The sequence below is a fragment of the Balaenoptera musculus genome, chromosome 12, assembly GCF_009873245.2.
Source record: "Balaenoptera musculus isolate JJ_BM4_2016_0621 chromosome 12, mBalMus1.pri.v3, whole genome shotgun sequence".
Classification (NCBI taxonomy): domain Eukaryota; kingdom Metazoa; phylum Chordata; class Mammalia; order Artiodactyla; family Balaenopteridae; genus Balaenoptera; species Balaenoptera musculus.
The window spans coordinates 26204127-26228785 of record NC_045796.1 but is presented as its reverse complement, the minus strand read 5'-3'; the positions used below and the strand labels follow the sequence as shown (position 1 = coordinate 26228785).

Here is a 24659-nt window from a genome sequence, read left to right as displayed (position 1 = left end):
GCCTCACTCCTTCATCTGCTGTGTGTTTCTCTGTCTTCTCATTTTGCTTAACTTACTGTGTTTGGGGTGTCCTTTTCTCAGGCTGCATGTTCGTAGTTCCCATTGTTTTTGGTGTCTGTCCCCGGTGGCTAAGGTTGGTTCAGTGGGTTGTGTAGGCTTCCTGGTGGAGGGGATTAGTGCCTGTGTTCTGGTGGATGAGGCTGGATCTTGCCTTTTTGGTGGGCAGGTCCACATCTGGTGGTGTGTTTTGGGGTGTCTGTGACCTTATTATGATTTTAGGCAGCCTCTGTACTAATGAGTGGGGTTGTGTTCCTGTCTTGCTAGTTGTTTGGCATAGGGTGTCCAGCACTGTAGCTTGCTGGTCGGTGAGTGGAGCTGGATCTTGGCGTTGAGATGGAGATCTCTGGGAGATTTTCGCCGTTTGATAATACGTGGAGCTGGGAGGTCTCTTATGGACCAGTGTCCTGAACTTGGCTCTCCCACCTCAGTGGTACAGCCCTGATGCCTGACTGGAGCACCAAGAGCCTGTCCTCCACATGGCTCAGAATAAAAGGGAGGAAAAAAAGAAAGAAAGAAAGAAGAAGATAAAATAAAGTAAAATAAAATAAAATAAAGTTATTAAAATAAAAAATAATTATTAAGGAAGAAAATTTTTTAAGTAATAAAAAAAAGACAGAACCCTAGGACAAATGGTAAAAGCAAAGCTATACAGGCAGAATCACACACAGAAGCATACACATACACACTCACAAAAAGAGAAAATATATATATATCGTTGCTCCCAAAGTCCACCTCCTCAATTTGGGATGATTCGTTGTCGATTCAGGTATTCCACAGATGCAGGGTACATCAGGTTGATTGTGGAGATTTAATCCGCTGCTCCTGAGGCTGCTGGGAGAGATTTCCCTTTCTCTTCTTTGTTCAAACAGCTCCCGGGGTTCAGCGTTGGATTTGGACCCGCCTCTGCGTGTAGGTCGCCTGAGGGCGTCTGTTCTTTGCTCAGACAGGACGGGGTTAAAGGAGCAGCTGACTCGGGGGCTCTGGCTTACTCAGGCGGGGGGGAGGGAAGGGTACGGATGCGCGACGAGCCTGCGGCGGCAGAGGCTGGCGTGACGTTGCAGCAGCCTGAGGCGCGCCGTGCGTTCTCCCGGGGAAGTTGTGCCTGGATCACGGGACCCTGGCAGTGGAGGACTGCACAGGCTCCCGGGAGGGGTGGTGTGGGGAGTGACCTGTGCTCACACACAGGCTTCTTGGTGGCAGCAGCAGCAGCCTTAGCGTTTCATGCCCATCTCTGGGGCCCGCGCTGATCACTGCGGCTCGCGCCCGTCTCGAGCTTGTTTAGGCGGCGCTCTGAATCCCCTCTCCTCACGCACCAGGAAACAAAGAGGGAAGAAAAAGTCTCTTGCCTCTTCGGCAGGTCTAGACCTTTTCCCAGACTCCCTCCCAGGTAGCTGTGGTGCACTAACCCCTTCAGGCTGTGTTCACGCTGCCAACCCCAGTCCTCTCCCTGCATCCCACCGAAGCCCGAGCCTCAGCTCCCAGCCCCTGCCCGCCCCCGGCGGGTGAGCAGACAAGCCTCTCGGGCTGGTGAGTGCTGGTCAGCACCGATCCTCTGTGCGGGAATCTCTCCGCTTTGCCCTCTGCACCCCTGTGGCTGCGCTCTCCTCCGTGGCTCTGAAGCTTTCCCCCTCTGCCACCTGCAGTCTCCGCCCGCAAAGGGGCTTCCTAGTGTGTGGAAACCTTTCCTCCTTCACAGCTCCCTCCCACTGGTGCAGGTCCCATCCCTATTCTTTGTCTCTGTTATTTCTTTTTTCTTTTGCCCTACCCAAGTACGTGGGGAATTTCTTGCCTTTTTGGGAGGTCTGAGGTCTTCTGCCAGCGTTCAGTAGGTGTTCTGTAGGAGTTGTTCCACATGTGGATGTATTTCTCATTATTTGTGGGGAGGAAGGTGATCTCCGCATCTTACTCTTCCGCCATCTTCAAGCTCTCTCTCCAGTAATATTATTATTAACATCAGATGAAACTTTGGAGATGGTGGTCTGACTGTGATAGCCCACAAGTGAGGGCTCCATGATTATTTCCAATTTCTGAGATTTAAATTACTCATTTGGGTATAAAGATATACACAACGTATAGCATATGGGGCTTAGAAATAAGTTTTATACTCTTTCTCCATGCATGAGGAATTTGTATACCAACTTTAGTCATCTTCAGATGTGTGCACCCTTTTATCTTGTAATTTTGTAATGCTTGTCATGATTGAAGTAAAAACTTTAAAATAAGTCCTTGTTTTGCTAATAATATCACTACCACATTAAAATGCTTTTACCACTCTTTCTCCCAGAAATTACACACACACACACACACACACACGCATAATATATATATATAGAAAGAGAGAGACAGAGAGAATATGAATTGGATGAGTCCTCAGAGAGAAAGACTGGATTCCCATTATATACGAAGGGTATATTAATTTATTCTCGGTGCTTCTATGTAACTCATTCTGATAATAAATTATCTAAACTAGATATTTCTTGTAAAAATTCTCTAGTCATTTTATAGAAATATATTGTAGGAAAATCTTTTAAAATGTTATATGGTAGGCATTTTCAAATGTTGGTCTGAGTATACTATTCATGAGAGATAAAGCCACACCCTGCAGTTTTTATTTATGTCTCTCCAACCATGGCATAGTACATTTTTATGACAAATCCTATGTACTGTTTTTCAAAAAGCTGTACCGTACATTTTACTCACATATTGCTATCTGCTAGTGTTTATAAACATGAGAAATTGAGCCATGTCATATTCTTAGAAGTGTTGTAGCAATTGCATTAAATTCCTGGGGAGAAAATAACATGGTTCCCTCTTTTAGAGATTTCCCTGAGATTAAACAGAAAGTAGCTAATAATGAAACCCAAGATTCTGATGGTAGTGTTCTCATTAAGAAAGAAGGCCCTAGAATTTCAATTGGAGGGTTAAAAAATGTCAATGATACTTGTGTCTGACAAATTAAATAGGGATGAGGTTAGAGCACTTAGTTATGCTATCTAACGGGAGGGGGAGAAAAGGCAACTTTGATTTAATGAAACGTCTGTGGAACCCAAATAAAAATTTTACCGCTGAGCAAGTAGAGTGTCAGAACTGTAGATAATGAGGAAGAAGTTTTCTCTGAAGATGCATTACCTTTGAAATGGATTAGTAGACGGCAGGGAGCCACTTAATATTTAGGTTAAATACTTGTTCTCTTTGGTAACATTTTTCCCATGGTGTGTGCCATTTCCGTAAATGCCATGCAGACTTCATAGGAGCCAGGTACATAACTAATGACACCTCTGACTAGAGCAATTAGGACATTTTTCCCCTTCTTTCTGATGGATAATCTTTAGTGAGGTTATTAACTGATACAGCTGGCTGACTCTTCAAAGAAAGGAGGGGATTGCGGCTGGCCTTCTGCCTCTGTAAGCGTGTTAGAGATGTGAGCATGCTGTCTGGGGAGCGCAGCCGGCTTTGTTGGTGAGAAAGGATATGACGCTGGATACTGAGCAAGCATTTGATGAGCGTTCTGTTATTGGACGTCCTATTTTATGTGAGTCTTTAGATAATAGAATTGAATATTGCTGGAATGCTTTACATTTTCAAAGGAGAAATGACAGAGACCAATTATTTAACATTTATTATTCATTAGACACTCTGTTAAATACATTCACACTAAGATCACACAGCTAGTGAAATGGCAGGACCAGTATTTGAATTGTAATTCAGCCTAGGCTCAAACCTGTTTTCTTAAACAGTAGGTTACCTTGTCTTCTAAGTCTATCCTGAAAGACGTAGATGGCTGTCATTACTATCCACATTTTACAGATGATTGAATAGAAAAGATCAATTACAGGCTAATAAGGGGCAAAGCTAGGAGTGGCTCAAAGTCCTGTGTGTTTTCTGTATCCTTCCATGACAGTGTATTCGCTCACTAGTTCTGTGAGCTAGATTCAAATATAAAGAAAGAATCCAAGTCTCTTTCCTGTCAAATTAGCTCATGGCTCTGGGGTGTGTGTGTGTGTGTGTGTGTGTGTGTGTGTGTGTGTGTGTGTGTGTGTGTGTGTGTGTGTGTGTGTGTGTGTGTGTGTGTGTGTGTGTGTGTGTGTGTGTGTGTGTGATAGAGTTGGGGGAAGGAAGAGAATATCACTGAGGTATTTTTATATTTTATAACAAAAGCCAACCAAACATCTATAGAAAATGTAAAGGGGAGAGACTAGTGGAGAAAGAGCTTACTATCTGTAGGGCTGCTAGACCTAAGCTTCGGGATTTCCATTTAGAACCTGGTCCTACAGGGTACCAGCATGGCAGTCACTGCCTCGGTCTGAGAGTAAGAAACAGGCCAAATGGAAGGACCATTTCTAAATCTCCTCTCAGTAGTGTTTTAATAGCAGAGTCTTATATTTGGACCATTTACTCAAATGGTTAGTTTTTATATCCCTAATTCTGGGCATTTGATCTTCTAGAGTGCCTTATGGAAGGAATGATCATTAGTAAAATTTGAAGGGGAAATGGTTGAATTGTCCTGCCTTCTCATAAGCAAGGAGAAATCCCTTCTTAGTCTAAAGCTACCAACTTAGAAGATTTGCAGCAATCTCTGGTATGAACAAAAAATCTAGTGTTTGATGAAAAATGTTTAATTTAGAATGTACCATTATTGGAGGTTAGCTGCATGCTTACATATTATTTCCATACTTAATGCGGGGAAGTATCTAAAACGTGGTTCTGTGAACTAAATGGTTCTCAAATAGCCCTCCCTCTTCCTGCTGCGAAGATCAAATGTTGATCATCTTTTTCCTGTGTACACATATAGAGAAAATTCTAAGTTTTCCTCCCAGACTTCTTTACCCTTTGGTATGGCTGCATTAGACAGACAATAAAAATATATGAAAAAGTCAGAAGCAAACAATTGAAAACTAAGAAAAGTGATTTTCCATTAAATACTTTATGCATTATTTGTTTAGATGAAGCTATTTTCATCTTATCTATTAATTTCCCTTTTTTTAAAGCAAGCACCAACATTTTCAATGCCATGCCCTTTGAATACATTTGAGAGCAACTCTGCTAAGTATTCTTAAACTTTTCCCCATGATTTTTGTTAAAGCAAGTATAAATGCAGAGTCCTGCAGTATTTACTGTGGATGTTCTAGAATTCCTAGAGTGGGGAGATCCTCCAATTTTTTCAATCATTTACTCTGCAAATACTTGATCTCTTCCTGTCAGGCACTGTGCTAGGCACAGAAGATCCTATGGTGAAGAAAACAAAAACAAACAAAAAAAGAATCTTTGTTTGGAGGCTAGTGATGGAGATAGAAGTCAATGAAATAGATAAATACACGTAAACTGTGATAAATATAAAGAAAGAAAAATTTAGAAAAGTGTATTTATAATAGACCCTGATGGAGGGCAGATGAAGAGGACAGAGAAGGCTACTCTTAAGAAGTGACATTTTTTTTTTAATTAATTAATTAATTTATTTATTTTTGGCTGTGTTGGGTCTTCGTTTCTGTGTGAGGGCTTTCTCCAGTTGCGGCGAGTGGGGGCCACTCTTCATCGCGGTGCGCGGGCCTCTCACTATCGCGGCCTCTCTTGTTGCGGAGCACAGGCTCCAGACGCACAGGCTCAGTAGTTGTGGCTCACGGGCGTAGTTGCTCCGTGGCATGTGGGATCTTCCCAGACCAGGGCTTGAACTCGTGTCCCCTGCATTGGCAGGCAGATTCTCAACCACTGCGCCACCAGGGAAGCTCTCAAGAAGTGACATTTTTAAAACAAATAAGATCGAAAGCTTAAGGAAGAATCAGGTAGGCAAGGATAGGGTTGGAGAAAGGGAAGAAAGGAAGGCTGTATTAGTTAGGATTCATTTCAGCTGAAACAAGGCAGAAATTTGTTTTTCTTTTGCACTACCTTAGGCCAGTATTGGCTGAACCCCATTATCAGAGACTCTTGTATCTTGGATTATGTTTCTCCAGCTTGTGAAACACAAGGGCTCCCCGTTTCCTGCCAAAATGTCTACATTCCAGCCAACTGGCAGGAGGAAGGTGATGCAGGACACTTCTGCCTCTCTCCCATTGGCCAGGACTCAGTCATATGGCAGCAGTTGTAAGGAAGGCTGGAAAGTGTAGTCTTTATTTTGGGCAGCCATGTGCCCAGAATTCTATTCTTGGAAAAGACGGGGATAGTGCTGAGAGAGAGCTGGCGGTCAGTCACCGTCACTTATCACGTGAGAATCATAGTCTGGTTTCTTTCCCTCAGTTAGAGGCAGCTGGTGCATCATCCCCTCCACCACCTGCTGCTTTTTTTTTTTTTTTTACTGCACTTTCCTCAGAGGGAAGGGCTGATGATGCATTCAGAGAGGTATGAGGTTAGCTAAGGCCGAGGACTGCCTGCCGTGGCTTATTCAGGGAAACGGCATATCATAATTTCTCCAACTAGTTAGTCCTAAACTCAACTCAGGCATAGTGGAAAATTTCACTAGTTAGTAAGTGAAAACTAATTACATATTGTTAGTATTGTTTTTATCCCTTTGGTGCCTAACAGAGCATCTGGCATATGGCTTACTAATTGCTTGCTAATTTAGTTACTGACGAATGGAGAGAAGGAAACACATGTGGTGGTTTCCAGTGGCCCACCAGGATAATTGACAAAAGAAGCCAAAGTTGTGATTATAAATAATAATCTGAGTTCAAAGATGAGAAAGATCAACATGTATTCACACTTTAGAATTAAAGTAACCTCATACATAATCAGATCCTTCTTTTTATAGGTAAATTGAAGCTGGAGTGGTTCAGTTACTTGGCTGGGCTTACACAGTTGTTGGTAGCAGAGTTGCTTTTTCAATCATTTGTGTTCTTCTGGAAAGGCATTGTAACAAGGCTGGGAGTTGATCTGCTTTTTGGATGTGTGGTTTTAGAAGAAAACTGTGCATCCTTGTTTAACTGCAAGGCAAATGTGAGTAATATGGCTTCTGAAAAAGAGTGAAACATAATGAGAGACTAGAAATCTCTTAGAGTAGATAGGAATTCATTGAGGAACCTTTTAAGTGGCCAAGTGTGTCTGGGAGAAAGAATGGTTTTGTGTAACTGTCCTATGAAACAGTCTTTGGACTCTATTGTTTTTAAACTTCTTGTTACTTTTCTTCTTTTCAAAATACCTGGTAGCAGAGTGGTAAGAGCACAGCTTCTCAAGCTAGAATGCCTGGTGACCTTGGGAAAGCTATTTATCTGCCTCAATTTTCTGATCTGTAAAATGCAAATAATATTAATATTATTGTTACAGTGACTCTTAAATGAGTTAATATAAAAGAAGTGTCTAGAACAGTGCATGGCATAGGGTTGGTGTTAGCTTTCATTTTTGTTAGTTATTAGAAAAGAATATGTGTAGCATGATAATAAAATGAACACCTCTGAACTCACTCAAATTATGAACCAGAACATTACAAGTACCATTGCTTTATGTGTTTCTTCTTGTCTCTTTTCTTCCTCTATAGCCCCTTCCTATACAGCCTATAACAGGGTAATTTTCTTCTATAGTAAAGGAAGGGAGTAAAGAAAAGAAACCATATATATTTCTGATTCCTGAAAAGGGACCTCATCATATTTACTATTATTGAATTGTAGCTTCCTTGCTTAAAAGAAGAATTTTGTAAATTATTATATATCTGTTATCCACCTAGATATATTTAGGGTCCTAACCAATAGCCGTGATCCCATGGTCTACAGAAAACATCCCACCATTTATCTGTGCAAATAAGTTCCTATTTTGTCCTACTAGGCAGAGTTCATATGATTTGGATATTCTAGAAGAGTTTTATAATTATTAAATATTTAACATATAGAGAATCAAGTTGTCTTTAGCCCTTTATAAACTGTCTCAAGGGGCTTTGTTGGTCATTTCTCTAAGCATTGAGTATAAAACTATCAAAAGCCTCATGCGTATATAGGCAGACGATCTGAGATGAGGCACCCATTCTGTGGAGACTCTCAGAGGGAAAGAGAGAAGGAGGTGTAAGGGTGTTATCCGGAACACACTGATGAAATCAACTTCTTAAAAATCTAACTGTGAGATTAGGTCAAAATAACTTTGTTACAGTTAAACTAGAAAAGATAATTCATTGGACTTTTTAATTTTTTTTTTTTTTACTTTATTTCATTGTCTGTGAATATATTTACATTACCAACAATACATAAAACTTTATAGTATTAAAAGCAAAACCAAGACAAGGATTTATAATCTAATAGGAAAAAGATAAAGATGTGCACAATTACCATAATTCAAGATAGTTGTATATGTTGTAGCAAAAAAAAGTTCAATGGGAAAATTCAGAAGGAAAACCCACATTCAACTGGGCAGATCAGCATTTCAAGGAGGGGATACTGTTTGAGTTGGACTTTGAAAGATGTTTGGAATTCAGTTCATTATATATATATTGGGAGGGAGGCTGGGCATTCTTGGTAGAGGAAAAGTCTTGGAGATGGAAAAGCACAGGGTGGAAACCCGGATTAGTGAGGGATAATGGTCGATGAGCCTGAAGGGGAGGTTGAAGCAGATTCTAGAGGGCCTGGTCAGAGTAAGTAAGTAGCCGGGAGTCTGTAGACATTGGGGGGTCTTCAGAGTAGCAAGAAAGTGACATGTTCAGAGCCGGGTGTTAGATGTTGAAGGTGGGGGGAAGGGGAAAGGGTTTTGCAGGATGCTTGGAGAATCAGCAGAGCCAAGTCAGAGGCACTGGCGAGATGGCTTATTGTGAGAGCCAGGTTGGAGGGGACAGGAGGGGTGCCCCGCAGCTGAGTGCAGAAAAGTGCAGCTGAGCACGCTGAGGGGATTTGCAGTAGCTGGTGATTGGCGGTGGCATAGGCGGTGAGTAGATGAGAAGGGGAAAATCCAAGATGATTTTAAGACTTGGAGCTGGAGTTTCTGGCTGAATGATGGATTTTAAGGGGCTAACTTAGGAGAGAGATGGTGAGTTCATATTGTCAGATATCAAAGAATTACAATATTTTAAAAGAATAAATACAAGGAGTTTCACATTACAGGCTTTCCAAAATAGAAAACGTTCATTGTAGATTTCGTCACTGTGACTGACTTCTGTATATGCGTTTCTAATCATATCGATTTATGTGTTTACAGTTATATTCACTGTGTATATACGATTTTATTTTTTGCTTTTCATTTAACTTTAGATTATAAGCATTTCCCACACGGCTATATTTATCCCCTCACAGATAATTTTAATGGTTGCATAATTAAGAATTTTAGAGCAGGAAGAAGCGTTAGCTGTTTACCATGTTGGAGACATAGTGTGGTTTATGTGATTTTCATGAAATTGCATATATCATTCTGATGTTTATAAGCTGAAATTAAGGTTTGAAACTTGGGAGAAATATTGGCTCTAGAAATGCATTTGTGAGGCTTCTAGTTAGAGGTAAGAGTTATGAGAGTTTGCCAAGGAAGAGAGTTTAGAGGGAGAAGATAAGAAGAATAAGAACGATTGGATTATTTGTTCAAGCGAATTAGCTAAGTTCAAGTTCATTATAATTTAATATTTACATATTTTTTCTATGGATATCACTGATGTAATATTTCCTAGAATTAGGTGCTAAGGGCACATCTGATGTATATGTTGAATATTAAACTTATTACTAGTGGCAACAAATAAAGGCCAGGAAAGAACCTGAGACATGACCATAAACCAATAAGTAATTTGCAATGTTTTCCAAACTGGGGACTCATAAGCTCTAGAAAAATCGTCTACTGACTAAAAAAACCTCTCAGAATAGCTATTTGCCAGAATTTGGGCAAGTTGAGCCAGAAAGTGATTTCTGTAATTACCTGTCACCTCAGCCTAATGTAAATCAATTTAAGTCACAAGTGGTAGACGTTTCATGCACTAAAATAATTTGATTCATTTTCTTTGGATCAAAATAAAGATTGGGGTGTGGCTCAACAACAACCTTGTTGTTACCTTCAATTCAGGATCTCTGAAGCCCGGTGAAGGATCAGTGGCTCACCCCAGGTCCCCTCTGGAAGTCCTGCATTCTAGCTCTGACAGGGCTTTTGGAAGCAGGGTGATGTAGAGATTCTCAGTTATATCCACAAGCCATGGGGTATAAATGACCTAAGAGTGGTTCTCAACAGGTGAGCATTTTGTCCCCCAGGGAATATTTGACAATGTCTAGAGACGTTTTTGGTTGTCACAACTGGGGGAGGGAGAGCCACTACCATCTAGAGGGTATAGGGGCCAGGGACGCTGCTAAACATCCTATAATACACAGGACAGTCTCCCACGAAGAGAATTATTTGGCCCAAAACTGTCGGTATTTCTGAGGTTGAGCAACTTTGATCAAGACAAGAAAAAAATGCTTATCTTTGGCCATCCACATTTTAAATTTAGACCATAGGAAGATGGCCTCTGAAATTCTCTGTCGACTTTGTGATACTGCACCCCCCAAACTCTAAAGATGTGTATTCTGCCCTTCTGCTGTCTGCAGAAGACTGAGCCTGCTTTGTTGTTTATAGGTGGACCATGAGGGGAAGCATCTCTTTCTGTTTCATGGCCGAGGTACACCTTCAGCAGTACGTAATCATAAGGCTGCACTCCCAGGAGGGGGGCAAGCCCTGCACGCAAGAGAAAGGCATTTGGTGTCTCAGTATTCCTGTCCTTGTCACTGAATTTTCCATCCTTGTTTTTGCCGAATTTAACGGAGTAAAAAAAAAAAAAAAGAACTGGGCTGTTTCTCAAGAAAAGGAATTATGCAAATACATTTAAGTTTATGAATCTTCAAGCCAATATACATGAGAGGCCAGAAGGGAATGTGCATTAAGTAACAAAGCGAAAATTTCAGCCAGAGCTGGGGTTTGAAATGGCGCCTGGCATCAAGGATTTCCAGAGAGTTTGCTCCTCTTCAAATAAGGGCAAGACAAAGCCCCTGTGGGCTGTACTCAAATTTTGAGTTACTTTTTTGAGCTATAGTAGATTATTTGGTTTGATTTATAAATAGCATCTGATATTTGGAAAAATGAAACTCCAGTGACCTCAGGAAGCACTTATGTGTAAACTAAGCACTAATGTATATTTTAATAGTTTAAGGAAAAGAAGATTCCTGTTCATTCAGCATGCCTCCGTGTCCCCAGTGTGCATTAGGGTAGGTTGACTGCCACAGATTAGCTCACTTCTTGATGGTCCCCTCGTCTTCCTCCCTGGGTTTTTCACTCCTTAATTATATGTGTTACAGCATAAATTTAGAGTTCCATTAAAGATGAGTATAGGGACTTCCCCGGTGGTCCAGTGGTTAAGACTCCACCTTCCAATGCAGGGGGCACAGGTTCACACCCTGGTTGGGGAACTGAGATCCCACAGGCCGTGAGGTGCAGCCAAAAAAGAAAAAAAAGGATGAGTATAACGTTACAAGTGTACTGTGTGTTAGACCCTGATATGCTTTCAGAGTCCAGTGCATTTTCCCAGTCATATGCTCATCAGAACTTATTGTAATCCCTTGTTTTGTGACTGTCTTCGAAACCAGATGTTAGCTTTACAGAGCGCAGGGATCAGGGTATCTTTTTTCATTCCTCCTGTATGCCCAACACCTAGCACTAGGCCTGACCCCTCATCACACCTCAGTAAGTATTTGTGGAATGAATGAATGAATGGCAACCTGAGTAATGCAGCACAAAGGAGAGGTAAAGTGGGAGTGCAGTTGCTATCCAGTAAGCTTAGGAATCATTTCTTTACTCCTTCATCCCCTGCAAAGGGTCCTGTAGAGGACTCATTTGGAACTTTAGCAGAAATGAGCTCCTTGACTCAGAAATCTTACATAAGTTACCAGTTACTGTGTTGACTGCAAAAAAAGTAGGTTCTCAGCAGAGAGTAACAGATGTTCTATAAGTCTCACGGGAGATGCCCTCTGGTTGGTGGAGATGTTTTTCTCCCTGTCCTGCCTGAGGTCCTGCCAAATAGCTGGGCATCCTGAATGGGGGCTCACTAAATTCTGATTACCCTAACCAGCTCATCTGGAACTCTAGTATTATTACCCATAAGGCTGCAAAAACTGCCTTTAGCCAGTCACACCACCTGGATCTGACATTCAGATTCCCAGGACAATTTCCTTCTGTGTCACCGGCCTGTCTTATCACATTGTCTACACATTTTTCAATAATGACTAGGAACACAGACGCACAGTCCCACTGAAACTCTGTGTAGTTGATTACTCATGTGGACAATGCATAGCGGGGACTGAGCGTGGGCTGGGACTCACCACACCTCCCAGAGCCTGGCAAGGCACTATAAACATGGTGGGCATCAAAAAGTTAGACCTTACTACCAAGGAGCTCATAAATCTAGTGGGCGGTGGAGAGGGCACACAGATTTAAGTAGTATATCTAAACTGCTCCAAATAAATGCTATGGAATAAGCCTTTTGCGTCTTCTGCCCATTCTGGGATTAATTCACATCTGTAGAGTAATATTTTATGTGACGGATTTTGAACAAGGTATATCTTTGTTCTCTAAAACATGTTACTTTATTATCTAATACAAAGCTTTATGAAATATATGGGAATAGGGAGGGGTATATGAGAGATTTCAACCAGGTTGACTAGAATGGTAGGGCGTAGGTGGGGAGAGAACAGTGGTTGATGACACCCAGATTTCAAATATGGGTGACCATTGCCTTCTATTTGTGAATTCCCTTCATCCCTTCACCAAATGCACCCCAGTCAGTTCATTGCCACTGGAATGAGTAGGCTCTGTCTTTAATTCATCTACAACATATTGTCTGCTTTATTGCTCTGATTTCCAGTTTGCCTCGGTACATCTAGTTTTTATTTGTTTGTCTGTTTGTTTAGGCTGTGCCGTGTGGAATGCAAGGTCTTAGTTCCCTGACCAGGGGTCAAACCCGTGCCCCCTGCTTTGGGAGCTTGGAGTCTTAACCACTGGACCACCAGGGAAGTCCCTACATCTAGTTTTAGTTGTGATTTGTTGCCCTAACCAGCCCTAAACTAATCTGTGCAAAAGACTTAACATGGGGCATTTACGGTGATGTGTAATAAGGTTCCAGCCAACCTTTTTAGCATCATCTCCAGCCTCTGCCTTCACCCTTCATGCCTTTACTCACAACATTTCCTTTGCTTGGTACATCTGTCCCTCCCTTTTCTCTCCTGTATCAGTGCTTTGCTCACACATTATCTGATCTGTGAATTCTCTGCTCTCCGAAGTTGAGATGTCTTCTGACCTTAAAAATTATTATATACCTCACGGTTGCAGTAGCACTCACTATAGTCAGCCGTGAAGTATAGTTGTACAAGTATTCATTTCTCCAATAGATGGTGAGTTTGTAATGGTAAAGATGGTGCTTGCTTTGTATTTGTGACCCCACAGCAATTAGAACCTTGGCGAATAATGCCTTGAATTGATTTGGGGCCTGAAAGGGAGAACACCAAGGAGAGAGGAAGTGGAGCTGGGTCAGAATGACGAGGGCTTTAGACAGTAGGAATTGGGGGCAGTGATACATAGTAGGATGAAGACTTGGAAAGATTTATGCTTTTGAATGCGGATGACCTGATTGATTTTTTTTTTTTTTTTTTTTTTTTACTTAAAATGCATCTAATTATTTACACTGGAATGGCTGCCATGAGTTACATCAAATGGAGACTTGTTTAATCTCTATGAGAAGATAGCCTAGAGATATATGTACTGTGTGTACTCTTTTTTTAAAAAATTAATTTATTAATTAATTAATTTATTTTTGGCTGCACTGGGTCTTTGTTGCTGTGCGTGGGCTTTCTCTAGTTGTGACGAGTGAGGGCTACTCTTTGTTGCGGTGTGTGGGCTTCTCATTGCGGTGGCTTCTTTTGTTGCAGAGCACAGGCTCTAGACGCATGGGCTTCAGTAGTTGTGGCACGTGGGCTCAGTAGTTGTGGCTCGCGGGCTCAGTAGTTGTGGTGCACGGGCTTAGTTGCTCCGCAGCATGTGGGATCTTCCCAGACCAGGGCTCGAACCTGTGTCCCCTGCATTGGCAGGCGGATTCTTAACCACTGCGCCACCAGGGAAGCCCCTCTTTTTTTTTTTTTTAAAGTCATTTAATTAATTTTTCCTCTAAATATCCTTGTGAGGTGGGATGGGAATTTTAAAGATAAGGGGCTAGAGGATGTAGGCAAAGTCACAGCAATTAAATACTAAATCACATGCCACAGTCACGTTACTGAAATACTTGTGTTTTAGCCCTGACATCACAGCCCCTGCTCTGTCGTGATTGCGATCACAGGGCAGAATGAGCCTGATGGAGAAACCCCAATCATGACGATAAGATGCCCTTGCCTTGGGAGAGGATTCATCCGGGGTTTTCCTGATCAGAAGCGCATACCTGTGATCTTGCACTTGTCATGATTATCTATCCACATCTGTCTCTCTGTGCTCCTAATGTGGCTACATTTTTCAGATTCTTATCACTTGGGCCCAATGCTTGCAATAAATCAGCTTCTCTTTCTCCTTTCCAGTCTAATCTGTTTTATCCAGTGTTTCCATGTACATTTTTAATTGCAGGGTTGTTTCTTGTATATAGTAGTGATTCAGTTATTGTTTTTTCATAATTGCGATTTTTATTAGCCTCTGTAATGACCGTGCCCTTTTTGTGGGGGGTTTTGCGCCTGCCTTCCCCGTCCTCTTGGCTTATTTACGGAGGCAGCACCAACCATCTAGATTGCAAGACGCTGCCTGTCACTCAAGTTCTTGCTGTTCAGTGATAATGTAGTCAGTATGCTTTAATGACCCTGTGAGGGATGTATTTTTAATGGAATTATCCTCAATATTTAGGTGCTCCTGTTTTCCTTGAGGCCAACGTGCTCAGAATACCAGTCTAAACTTCTTACTCTTTCATTATGCAGTGCAAGTCAGACACTTGAAATTAATTTGCTGTCACCGTAAGTTTCCTACAGCCGGTCTGTGTTTGAATCCAGTGAATTAGTGCTTGCCAGGCTTTGGGCACCATTTTTCCATGTATCATTTTTTTTTTTTTTTAAACATCTTTATTGAAGTATAATTGCTTCACAATGGTGTGTTAGTTTCTGCTTTATAACAAAGTGAATCAGCTACACATATACACACGTTCCCATATCTCCTCCCTCCCGCATCTCCCTCCCTCCCACCCTCCCCATCCCACCCCCCCAGGCGGTCACAAAGCACCGAGCTGATCTCCCTGTGCTATGCGGCTGCTTCCCACTAGCTATCTATTTTACATTTGGTAGTGTATATATGTCCATGCCACTCTCTCACCCTGTCACATCTCACCCCTCCCCCTCCCCATATCCTCAAGTCCATTCTTTAGTAGGTCTGTGTCTTTATTCCCATCTTGCCACTAGGTTCTTCATGACCTTTTTTTTCCCCTTAGATTCCATATATATGTGTTAGCATACTGTATTTGTTTTTCTCTTTCTGACTTACTTCACTCTGTATGACAGACTCTAACTCCATCCACCTCATTACAAATACCTCCATTTCATTTCTTTTTATGGCTGAGTAATATTCCATTGTATATATGTGCCACATCTTCTTTATCCATTCATCTGATGATGGACACTTAGGTTGCTTCCATGTCCTGGCTATTGTAAATAGAGCTACAATGAACATTTTGGTACATGACTCTTTTTGAATTATGGTTTTCTCAGGGTATATGCCCAGTAGTGGGATTGCTGGGTCGTATGGTAGTTCTATTTTTAGTTTTTTAAGGAACCTCCATACTGTTCTCCATAGTGGCTGTATCAATTTACATTCCCACCAACAGTGCAAGAGTGTTCCCTTTTCTCCACACCCTCTCCAGCATTTATTGTTTGTAGATTTTTTGATGATGGCCATTCTGACCGGTGTGAGATGATACCTCATTGTAGTTTTGATTTGCATTTCTCTAATGATTAATGATGTTGAGCATTCTTTCATGTGTCTGTTGGCAATCTGTATATCTTCTTTGGAGAAATGTATTTAGGTCTCCTGCCCATTTTTGGATTGGGTTGTTTGTTTTTTTGTTATTGAGCTGCATGAGCTGCTTGTAAATCTTGGAGATTAATCCTTTGTCAGTTGCTTCATTTGCAAATATTTTTTCCCATTCTGAGGGTTGTCTTTTGGTCTTGTTTATGGTTTCCTTTGCTGTGCAAAAGCTTTTAAGTTTCATTAGGTCCCATTTGTTTGTGTTTTTATTTCCATTTCTCTAGGAGGTGGGTCAAAAAGGATCTTGCTGTGATGTATGTCATAGAGTGTTCTGCCTATGTTTTCCTCTAAGAGTTTGATAGTGTCTGGCTTTACACTTAGGTCTTTAATCCATTTAGAGTTTATTTTTGTGTATGGTGTTAGGGAGTGTTCTAATTTCATACTTTTACATGTACCTGTCCAATTTTCCCAGCACCACTTATTGAAGAGGCTGTCTTTTCTCCACTGTATATGCTTGCCTCCTTTATCAAAGATAAGGTGACCATATGTGCGTGGGTTTATCTCTGGGCTTTCTATCCTGTTCCATTGAGCTATATTTCTGTTTTTGTGCCAGTACCAAACTGTCTTGATTACTGTAGCTTTGTAATATAGTCTGAAGTCAGGGAGCCTGATTCCCCCAGCTCCATTTTTCGTTCTCAAGATTGCTTTGGCTATTCGGGGTCTTTTGTGTTTCCATACAAATTGTGAAATTTTTTGTTCTAGTTCTGTGAAAAATGCCAGTGGTAGTTTGATAGGGATTGCATTGAATCTGTAGATTGCTTTGGGTAGTAGAGTCATTTTCACAATGTTGATTCTTCCAATCCAGGAACATGGTATATCTTTCCATCTATTTGTATCATCTTTAATTTCTTTCATCAGTGTCTTATAATTTTCTGCATACAGGTCTTTTGTCTCCTTAGGTAGGTTTATTCCTAGATATTTTATTCTTTTTGTTGCAATGGTAAACGGGAGTGTTTTCTTAATTTCACTTTCAGATTTTTCGTCATTAGTATATAGAAATGCAAGAGATTTCTGTGCATTAATTTTGTATCCTGCTACTTTACCAAATTCATTGATTAGCTCTAGGAGTTTTCTGGTAGCATCTTTAGGATTCTCTATGTATACTATCATGTCATCTGCAAACAGTGACAGCTTTACTTCTTCTTTTCCGATTTGGATTCCTTTTATTTCTTTTTCTTCTCTGATTGCTGTGGCTAACACTTCCAAAACTATGTTGAATAATAGTGGTGAGAGTGGGCAACCTTGTCTTGTTCCTGATCTTAGTGGAAATGGTTTCAGTTTTTCACCATTGAGGACAATGTTGGCTGTGGGTTTGTCATATGTGGCCTTTATTATGTTGAGGAAAGTTCCCTCTATGCCTACTTTCTGCAGGGCTTTTATCATAAATGGGTGTTGAATTTTGTCAAAAGCTTTCTCTGCATCTATTGAGATGATCATATGGTTTTTCTCCTTCAATTTGTTAATATGGTGTATCACATTGATTGATTTGCATATATTGAAGAATCCTTGCGTTCCTGGGATAAACCCCACTTGATCATGGTGTATGATCCTTTTAATGTGCTGTTGGATTCTGTTTGCGAGTATTTTGTTGAGGATTTTTGCATCTATGTTCATCAGTGATATTGGCCTGTAGTTTTCTTTTTTTGTGACATCTTTGTCTGGTTTTGGTATCAGGATGATGGTGGCCTCGTAGAATGAGTTTGGGAGTGTTCCTCCCTCTGCAATATTTTGGAAGAGTTTGAGAAGGATAGGTGTTAGCTCTTCTCTAAATGTTTGATAGAATTCACCTGTGAAGCCATCTGGTCCTGGGCTTTTGTTTGTTGGAAGGTTTTTAATCACAGTTTCAATTTCAGTGCTTGTGATTGGTCTGTTCATATTTTCTATTTCTTCCTGGTTCAGTCTCGGCAGTTTGTGCATTTCTAAGAATCTGTCCATTTCTTCCAGGTTGTCCATTTTATTGGCGTAGAGTTGCTTGTAGTAATCTCTCATGATCTTTTGTATTTCTGCAGTGTCAGTGGTTACTTCTCCTTTTTCATTTCTAATTCTATTGATTTGAGTCTTCTCCCTTTTTCTCTTTATGAGTCTGGCTAATGGTTTATCAATTTTGTTTATCTTCTCAAAGAACCAGCTTTTAGTTTTATTGATTTTTGCTATTGTTTCCTTCATTTCTTTTTCATTTATTTCTGATCTGATCTTTATGATTTCTTTCCTTCTGCTAGCTTTGGGGTTTTTTTGTTCTTCTTTCTCTAATTGCTTTAGGTGCAAGGTTAGGTTGTTTATTCGAGATGTTTCCTGTTTCTTGAGGTAGGCTTGTATTGCTATAAACTTCCCTCTTAGCACTGCTTTTGCTGCGTCCCATAGGTTTTGGGTCGTCGTATCTCCATTGTCATTTGTTTCTAGGTATTTTTTGATTTCCCCTTTGATTTCTTCAGTGATCACTTCGTTATTAAGTAGTGTATTGTGTAGCCTCCATGTGTTTGTATTTTTTACACATCTTTTCCTGTAATTGATATCTAGTCTCATAGCGTTGTGGTCGGAAAAGATACTTGATACGATTTCAATTTTCTTAAATTTACCAAGGCTTGATTTGTGACCCAAGATATGATCTATCCTGGAGAATGTTCCATGCGCACTTGAGAAAAATGTGTATTCTGTTGTTTTTGGGTGGAATGTCCTATAAATATCAATTAAGTCCATCTTGTTTAATGTATCATTTAAAGCTTGTGTTTCCTTATTTATTTTCATTTTGGATGATCTGTCCATTGGTGAAAGTGGGGTGTTAAAGTCCCCTACTATGATTGTGTTGCTGTCGATTTCCCCTTTTATGGCTGTTAGTATTTGCCTTATGTATTGAGGTGCTCCTATGTTGGGTGCATAAATATTTACAATTGTTATACCTTCCTCTTGGATCGATCCCTTGATCATTATATAGTGTCCTTCTTTGTCTCTTATAATATTCTTTATTTTAAAGTCTATTTTGTCTGATATGAGAATTGCTACTCCAGCTTTCTTTTGATTTCCATTTGCATGGAATATCTTTTTCCATCCCCTCACTTTCAGTCTGTATGTGTCTCTAGGTCTGAAGTGGGTCTCTTGTAGACAGCATATATATGGGTCTTGTTTTTGTATCCATTCAGCCAGTCTGTGTCTTTTGGTGGGAGCATTTAATCCATTTACATTCAAGGTAATTATCGATATGTATGTTCCTATTCCCATTTTCTTAAATGTTTTGGGTTTGTTATTGTAGGTGTTTTCCTTCTCTTGTGTTTCTTGCCTAGAGAAGTTCCTTTAGCATCTGTTGTAAAGCTGGTTTGGTGGTGCTGAACTCTCTCAGCTTTTGCTTGTCTGTAAAGGTTTTAATTTCTCCGTCAAATCTGAATGAGATCCTTGCTGGGTAGAGTAACCTTGGTTGTAGGTTTTTCTCCTTCATGACTTTAAGTATGTCCTGCCACTCCCTTCTGGCTTGCAGAGTTTCTGCTGAAAGATCAGCTGTTAACCTTATGGGGATTCCCTTGTGTGTTATTTGTTGTTTTTCCCTTGCTGCTTTTAATATGTTTTCTTTATATTTAATTTTTGATAGTTTGATTAATATGTGTCTTGGCATGTTTCTCCTTGGATTTATCCTGTATGGGACTCTCTGTGCTTCCAGGACTTGATTAACTATTTCCTTTCCCATATTAGGGAAGTTTTCAACTATAATCTCTTTAAATATTTTCTCAGTCCCTTTCTTTTTCTCTTCTTCTTCTGGGACCCCTATAATTCGAATGTTGGTGCGTTTAATGTTGTCCCAGAGGTCTCTGAGACTGTCCTCAGTTCTTTTCATTCTTTTTTCTTTATTCTGTTCCACAGCAGTGAATTCCACCATTCTGTCTTCCGGGTCACTTATCCGTTCTTCTGCCTCAGTTATTCTGCTATTGATCCCGTCTAGAGTATTTTTAATTTCATTTATTGTGTTTTTCATCGTTGCTTGGTTCCTCTTTAGTTCTTCTACATCCTTGTTAAATGTTTCTTGCATTTTCTCTATTCTATTTCCAAGATTTTAGATCATCTTTACTATCATTATTCTGAATTCTTTTTCAGGTAGACTGCCTATTTCCTCTTCATTTGTTAGGTCTGGTGTGTTTTGACCCTGCTCCTTCACCTGCTGTGTGGTTTTTTGTCTTCTCATTTTGCTTATCTTACTGTGTTTGGGGTCTCCTTTTCACAGGCTGCAGGTTCGTAGTTCCCATTGTTTTTGGTATCTGTCCCCAGTGGCTAAGGTTGGTTCAGTGGGTTGTGTAGGCTTCCTGGTGGAGGGGACTAGTGCCTATGTTCTGGTGGATGAGGTTGGATCTTGTCTTTCTGGTGGGCACGTCCATGTCTGGTGGTGTGTTTTGGGGTGTCTGTGGCCTTATTATGTTTTTAGGCAGCCTCTCTGCTAATGGATGGGGCTGTGTTCCTGTCTTGCTAGTTGTTTGGCATAGGGTGTCCAGCACTGTAGCTTGCTGGTCGTTGAGTGAAGCTGGGTCTTGATGTTGAGATGGAGATCTCTGAAAGATTTTCGCCATTTGGTATTATGTGGAGCTGGGAGGTCTCTTGTGGACCAGTGTCCTGAAGTTGGCTCTCCCACCTCAGAGGCACAGCCCTGATGCCTGGCTGGAGCACCAAGAGCCTTTCATCCACACGGCTCAGAATAAAAGGGAGAAAAAATAGAAAGAAAAAAAGAAAGAGGATAAAATAAAATAAAATAAAGCTATTATAATAAAAAATAAGAAAAAAAATTAAGAATAAATGTATTCAGAAAAAAATTTTTTTTAATTTTTAAAAATAGATTTATTTTTATAGTAAAAAATAAGAAAAAGTTAAGAAAAAATTTATTAAGAAAAAAAATTTTTTTAATTTTTTAAAATAAAAAATATGAAAAAACTTATTAAAAAATTTTTTTTAATTTCTAAAAATTGAAAATAAGGAAAAAATTATTAAGAAAACATTTATTAGGAAAAAAAAATTTTTTAAGTTAAAAAAAAAAAAACACGGATGGACCTAACCCTAGGACTAATGGTGAAAGCAAAGCTATACAGACAAAATCTCACCCAGAAGCATACACATATACACTCACAAAAAAAGGAAAAGGGGAAAAATTAATATATCCTGCTCCCAAAGTCCACCTCTTGAATTTGGGATGATTCGTTGTCTATTCAGGTATTCAACAGATGCAGGCACATCAAGTTGTTTGTGGAGCTTTAATCCGCTGCTTCTGAGGCTGCTGGGAGAGATTTCCCTTTCTCTTCTTTGTTTGTACAGCTCCTGGGGTTCAGCTTTGGATTTGGACCCACCTCTGCATGTAGGTCGCCTGAGGGCGTCTGTTCCCCGCCCAGACAGAACGGGGTTAAAGGAGCAGCTGCTTCGGGGGCTCTGGCTCACTCAGGCCGGGGGGAGGGAGGGGTACGGAGGAGGCGGGGCGAGCCTGCAGCGGCAGAGGCTGGCGTGACGTTGCAGCAGCCTGAGGCGCGCCGTGCGTTCTCCCGGCGAAGTTGTCCCCGGATCACGGGAGCCTGGCAGTGGCGGGTTGCACAGGCTCCCGGGAGGGGTGGTGTGGAGAGTGACCTGTGCTCGCACACAGGCTTCCTGGTGGTGGCAGCAGCAGCCCTAGCGTCTCCTGCCCGTCTCTGGGGTCCACGCTGATAGCCGCGGCTCGCGCCCGTCTCTGGAGCTCGTTTAGGCGGCGCCCTGAATCCCCTCTCCTTGTGCGCCGTGAAACAAAGAGGCAAGAAAAAGTCTCTTGCCTCTTCGGCAGCTGCAGACTTTTTCCCGGACTCCCTCCCGGCTAGCACCGAATCCCGAGCCTCAGCACCCAGCCCCACTTGCCCCGGCGGCTGAGCAGAGAAGCCTCTCGGGCTGGTGAGTGCTACTCAGCACCAATCCTCCGTGCGGGAATCTCTCCGCTTTGCCCTCCGCACCCCTGTTGCTGCGCTCTCCTCCGTGGCTCCGAAGGTTCCCCCCTCTGCCACCCGCAGTCTCTGCCCACGAAGGGGCTTCCTAGTGTGTGGAAACCTTTCCTCCTTCACAGCTCCCTCCCACTGGTGCATGTCCCGTCCCTATTCTTTTGTCTCTGTTGTTTCTTTTTTCTTTTGCCCTACCCAAGTATGTGGGGAGTTTCTTGCCTTTTGGGAGGTCTGACGTCTTCTGCCAGCGTTCTGTGGGTGTTCTGTAGGAGCAGTTCCACGTGTAGATGTATTTCTACTGTATCTGTGGGAAGCAAGGTGATCTCCGCGTCTTACTTTTCCGCCATCTTGCCCCTCCTCCCATCCATGTATCATTTTCAATAAGTCACTTCTGTCTGCTGCACCATCCTTGCTAGAAACTGGGGGCCCTTTATATGTCTTGGGAGTCATGGGGGGGCCATGGGCACCATCAGCTCTGGAGTTAAAACCTGCTCTGCTTCCAGAAAAACAAGCTGTGTGAGCTTAAGGAGCCAGCTTCATTATTATGCTTCACTTTCACTATTTTTTCTTGTTTTTAGTTTTTGCATAGAGCTCAGTGAGTCTTTGGATATTAGTGGCCAGACATTCGGTGTGGAGAGCCTTTTTTCAATGATCTTTTGAATAGGATCAGCATCAGTTGGGTGCAGGGATCTTCAGTTTCCTTCAGACTGTTGCTAAGAGGCCTCCCTCTACACTTGCTGGCTTCTCTGTGGCAGAGAGAGTTCAGCCTCCTCTGTTCCCCTGAGAAGCTTGATTAGCAAATATGCCAACTCAATGCCCTTCTCGAAGACCTCACCATAGACACGGCTCCAACTTCCTCCAGCCTCTGTTGCATAAAGCAGCTCTTGCTCACAGAAAACTGGGTTGGCTTTTGAAAACTTCTTTCTTACCCTTGCACACCTTGTATGAATGCACGGAGCGATGGAAGGCAGGAAGTCGATCATTGGTCCTATAAGTAACATTATTAATTAGCCAGTTCAGACAAAAATTTGCCATCATTAGTTTCATATTGTAAGGTCTTGCCAGTTGCCAGCCTTTATTGTAATGACTTAAAAAACCAAGAGCCAAGGTGGGCCACCTCACCTCCCCAGACCACCACCTCCACCAGCCACTGTCTCATACCCTCCACCCACCTGCCGTGAAACACGACATAGAAAAAATAAATAAGAAAGAGAAGCTGTGCAAGGTAGCAAGAAATCAAAGTAAGAAAGCCTCATGTGAGAAAGCCTGAGGGCCTTTCAGATGCTCAGTGGGTGTTGTAGTCTAATGAGAAGATTATAAATAAGTAAATAAACAAACCAGGAATTTATGAGACTGGTGCTTGCTCTGAAGCAAGTGAAACAAGGAGCTGTGAGAGAGGCCATTTCAGAGAGTGTGTTCAGGGAGGGCCGCAGGCCTCTCTGAGGGGCGACATTTGAGTTGAGACCACCAAGAAGCCAACAGATGAGCCACGTGAGGAACAAGCCTGGGAGGATCCCAGGGTAGGAGGGTGTCAGGCAGAGGTACCATCAAGTACAGAGGCATTAGAAGACATGGCCCCTCCCCAGGCGAAATTAGGACCTGGCAACACTGTTGTCCTCAGCTCTCATCCCTCCTTGCATACCAGACTCCGACCCCCAAAGATAGTCATCAAACAAAAGAAAGCCTTTTCCCATGAAGCCATGGGGCAGTAGTTCCCACAGTCCCCCCTCTCGGCCAGCATGGCATTCAGACGATTTTTATCTGGAGTCAACGCTTGGCTCTCAGGTGCCTTAAGGAGCAAAAAATTGAGGAGCAGACCCACAGTGAATTTATCTAACCTTGTGCCTAAAATTGGCAAGAATCCTTTTTTCCTTCTTTAATTACCTACCTGTTTGCTTTCTCGAAAGGCGTGACTGTTCCTAGGGCTGGCCTGGCTGGTAACTAAGACTTGAGAGATTAGGAGAGGTTCCTTGTTCCATGGGACAGTTACACTTTTTGGTGTGCTGATCAGGTGTATATCCTGTATTAGGTAAATCTGCTAGGCTTCAGTGCTCTTTCACGAGTTAGGCAGAACCAGGTGAGAAACATCCTCTGAGGCTGCCACTGACAGGCCAAGCTGCAGGCAGGACATGGCTGTTGGGTTTGGGGATCAAGGAGCAGACATCAGCAATTTCATGTCTGGGACCACCGGCGAGATAATTTGCAGCATCAGAAGCCAAATGGACAGGGGAGCATCTAGCCTTTTATCTATAAAATTAGAAGCAATTCTTAAAATGCCCTGGGCTTTTATTGATCTATTCCCTAATAGCTCTACAAGTAGAAAGTGGAATTTTTAGTGGTCTTTAAAGATCTTGTAAATGTCATCGACTCACTGTCTATGTAACTTGGAGAATAAGGGGAACCTGGAACTAATAAATAAGCCCCAGGCAGGGTTCTGGGGGAAATAAAGAAGGAAAGAAGAAAGTGCCCATAAAAGAATGTCTAATCCCATGTGGATCTGGGAAGGTGACAGAAACAGAAAAATACAGTGACTCTCGGGTCTAGGAAGATGTAGAGACAGTATTGCATGGTCAGTCAGGGCATGGAGTCAGATTACTTGGGTTCAGATCTCAGCTCCACAACTGGTACCTGTGTGACTTTGGCAGCTTATTTAATCGTTCAGAGCTTCAGTTTCCTTATCAGTAAAATGAGGACAGTAATAATGACACTTACTAAAAATATCAGTCT

At 41.7% G+C, this 24659-nt stretch overlaps 1 protein-coding gene across 3 annotated transcripts in view; it reads left to right on the top strand.

The window, feature by feature from the left end:
* Positions 1-24659, top strand: part of ARFGEF3 (ARFGEF family member 3) — a 207729-nt gene that overhangs the window by 55348 nt on the left and 127722 nt on the right. The window lies entirely within an intron of this gene.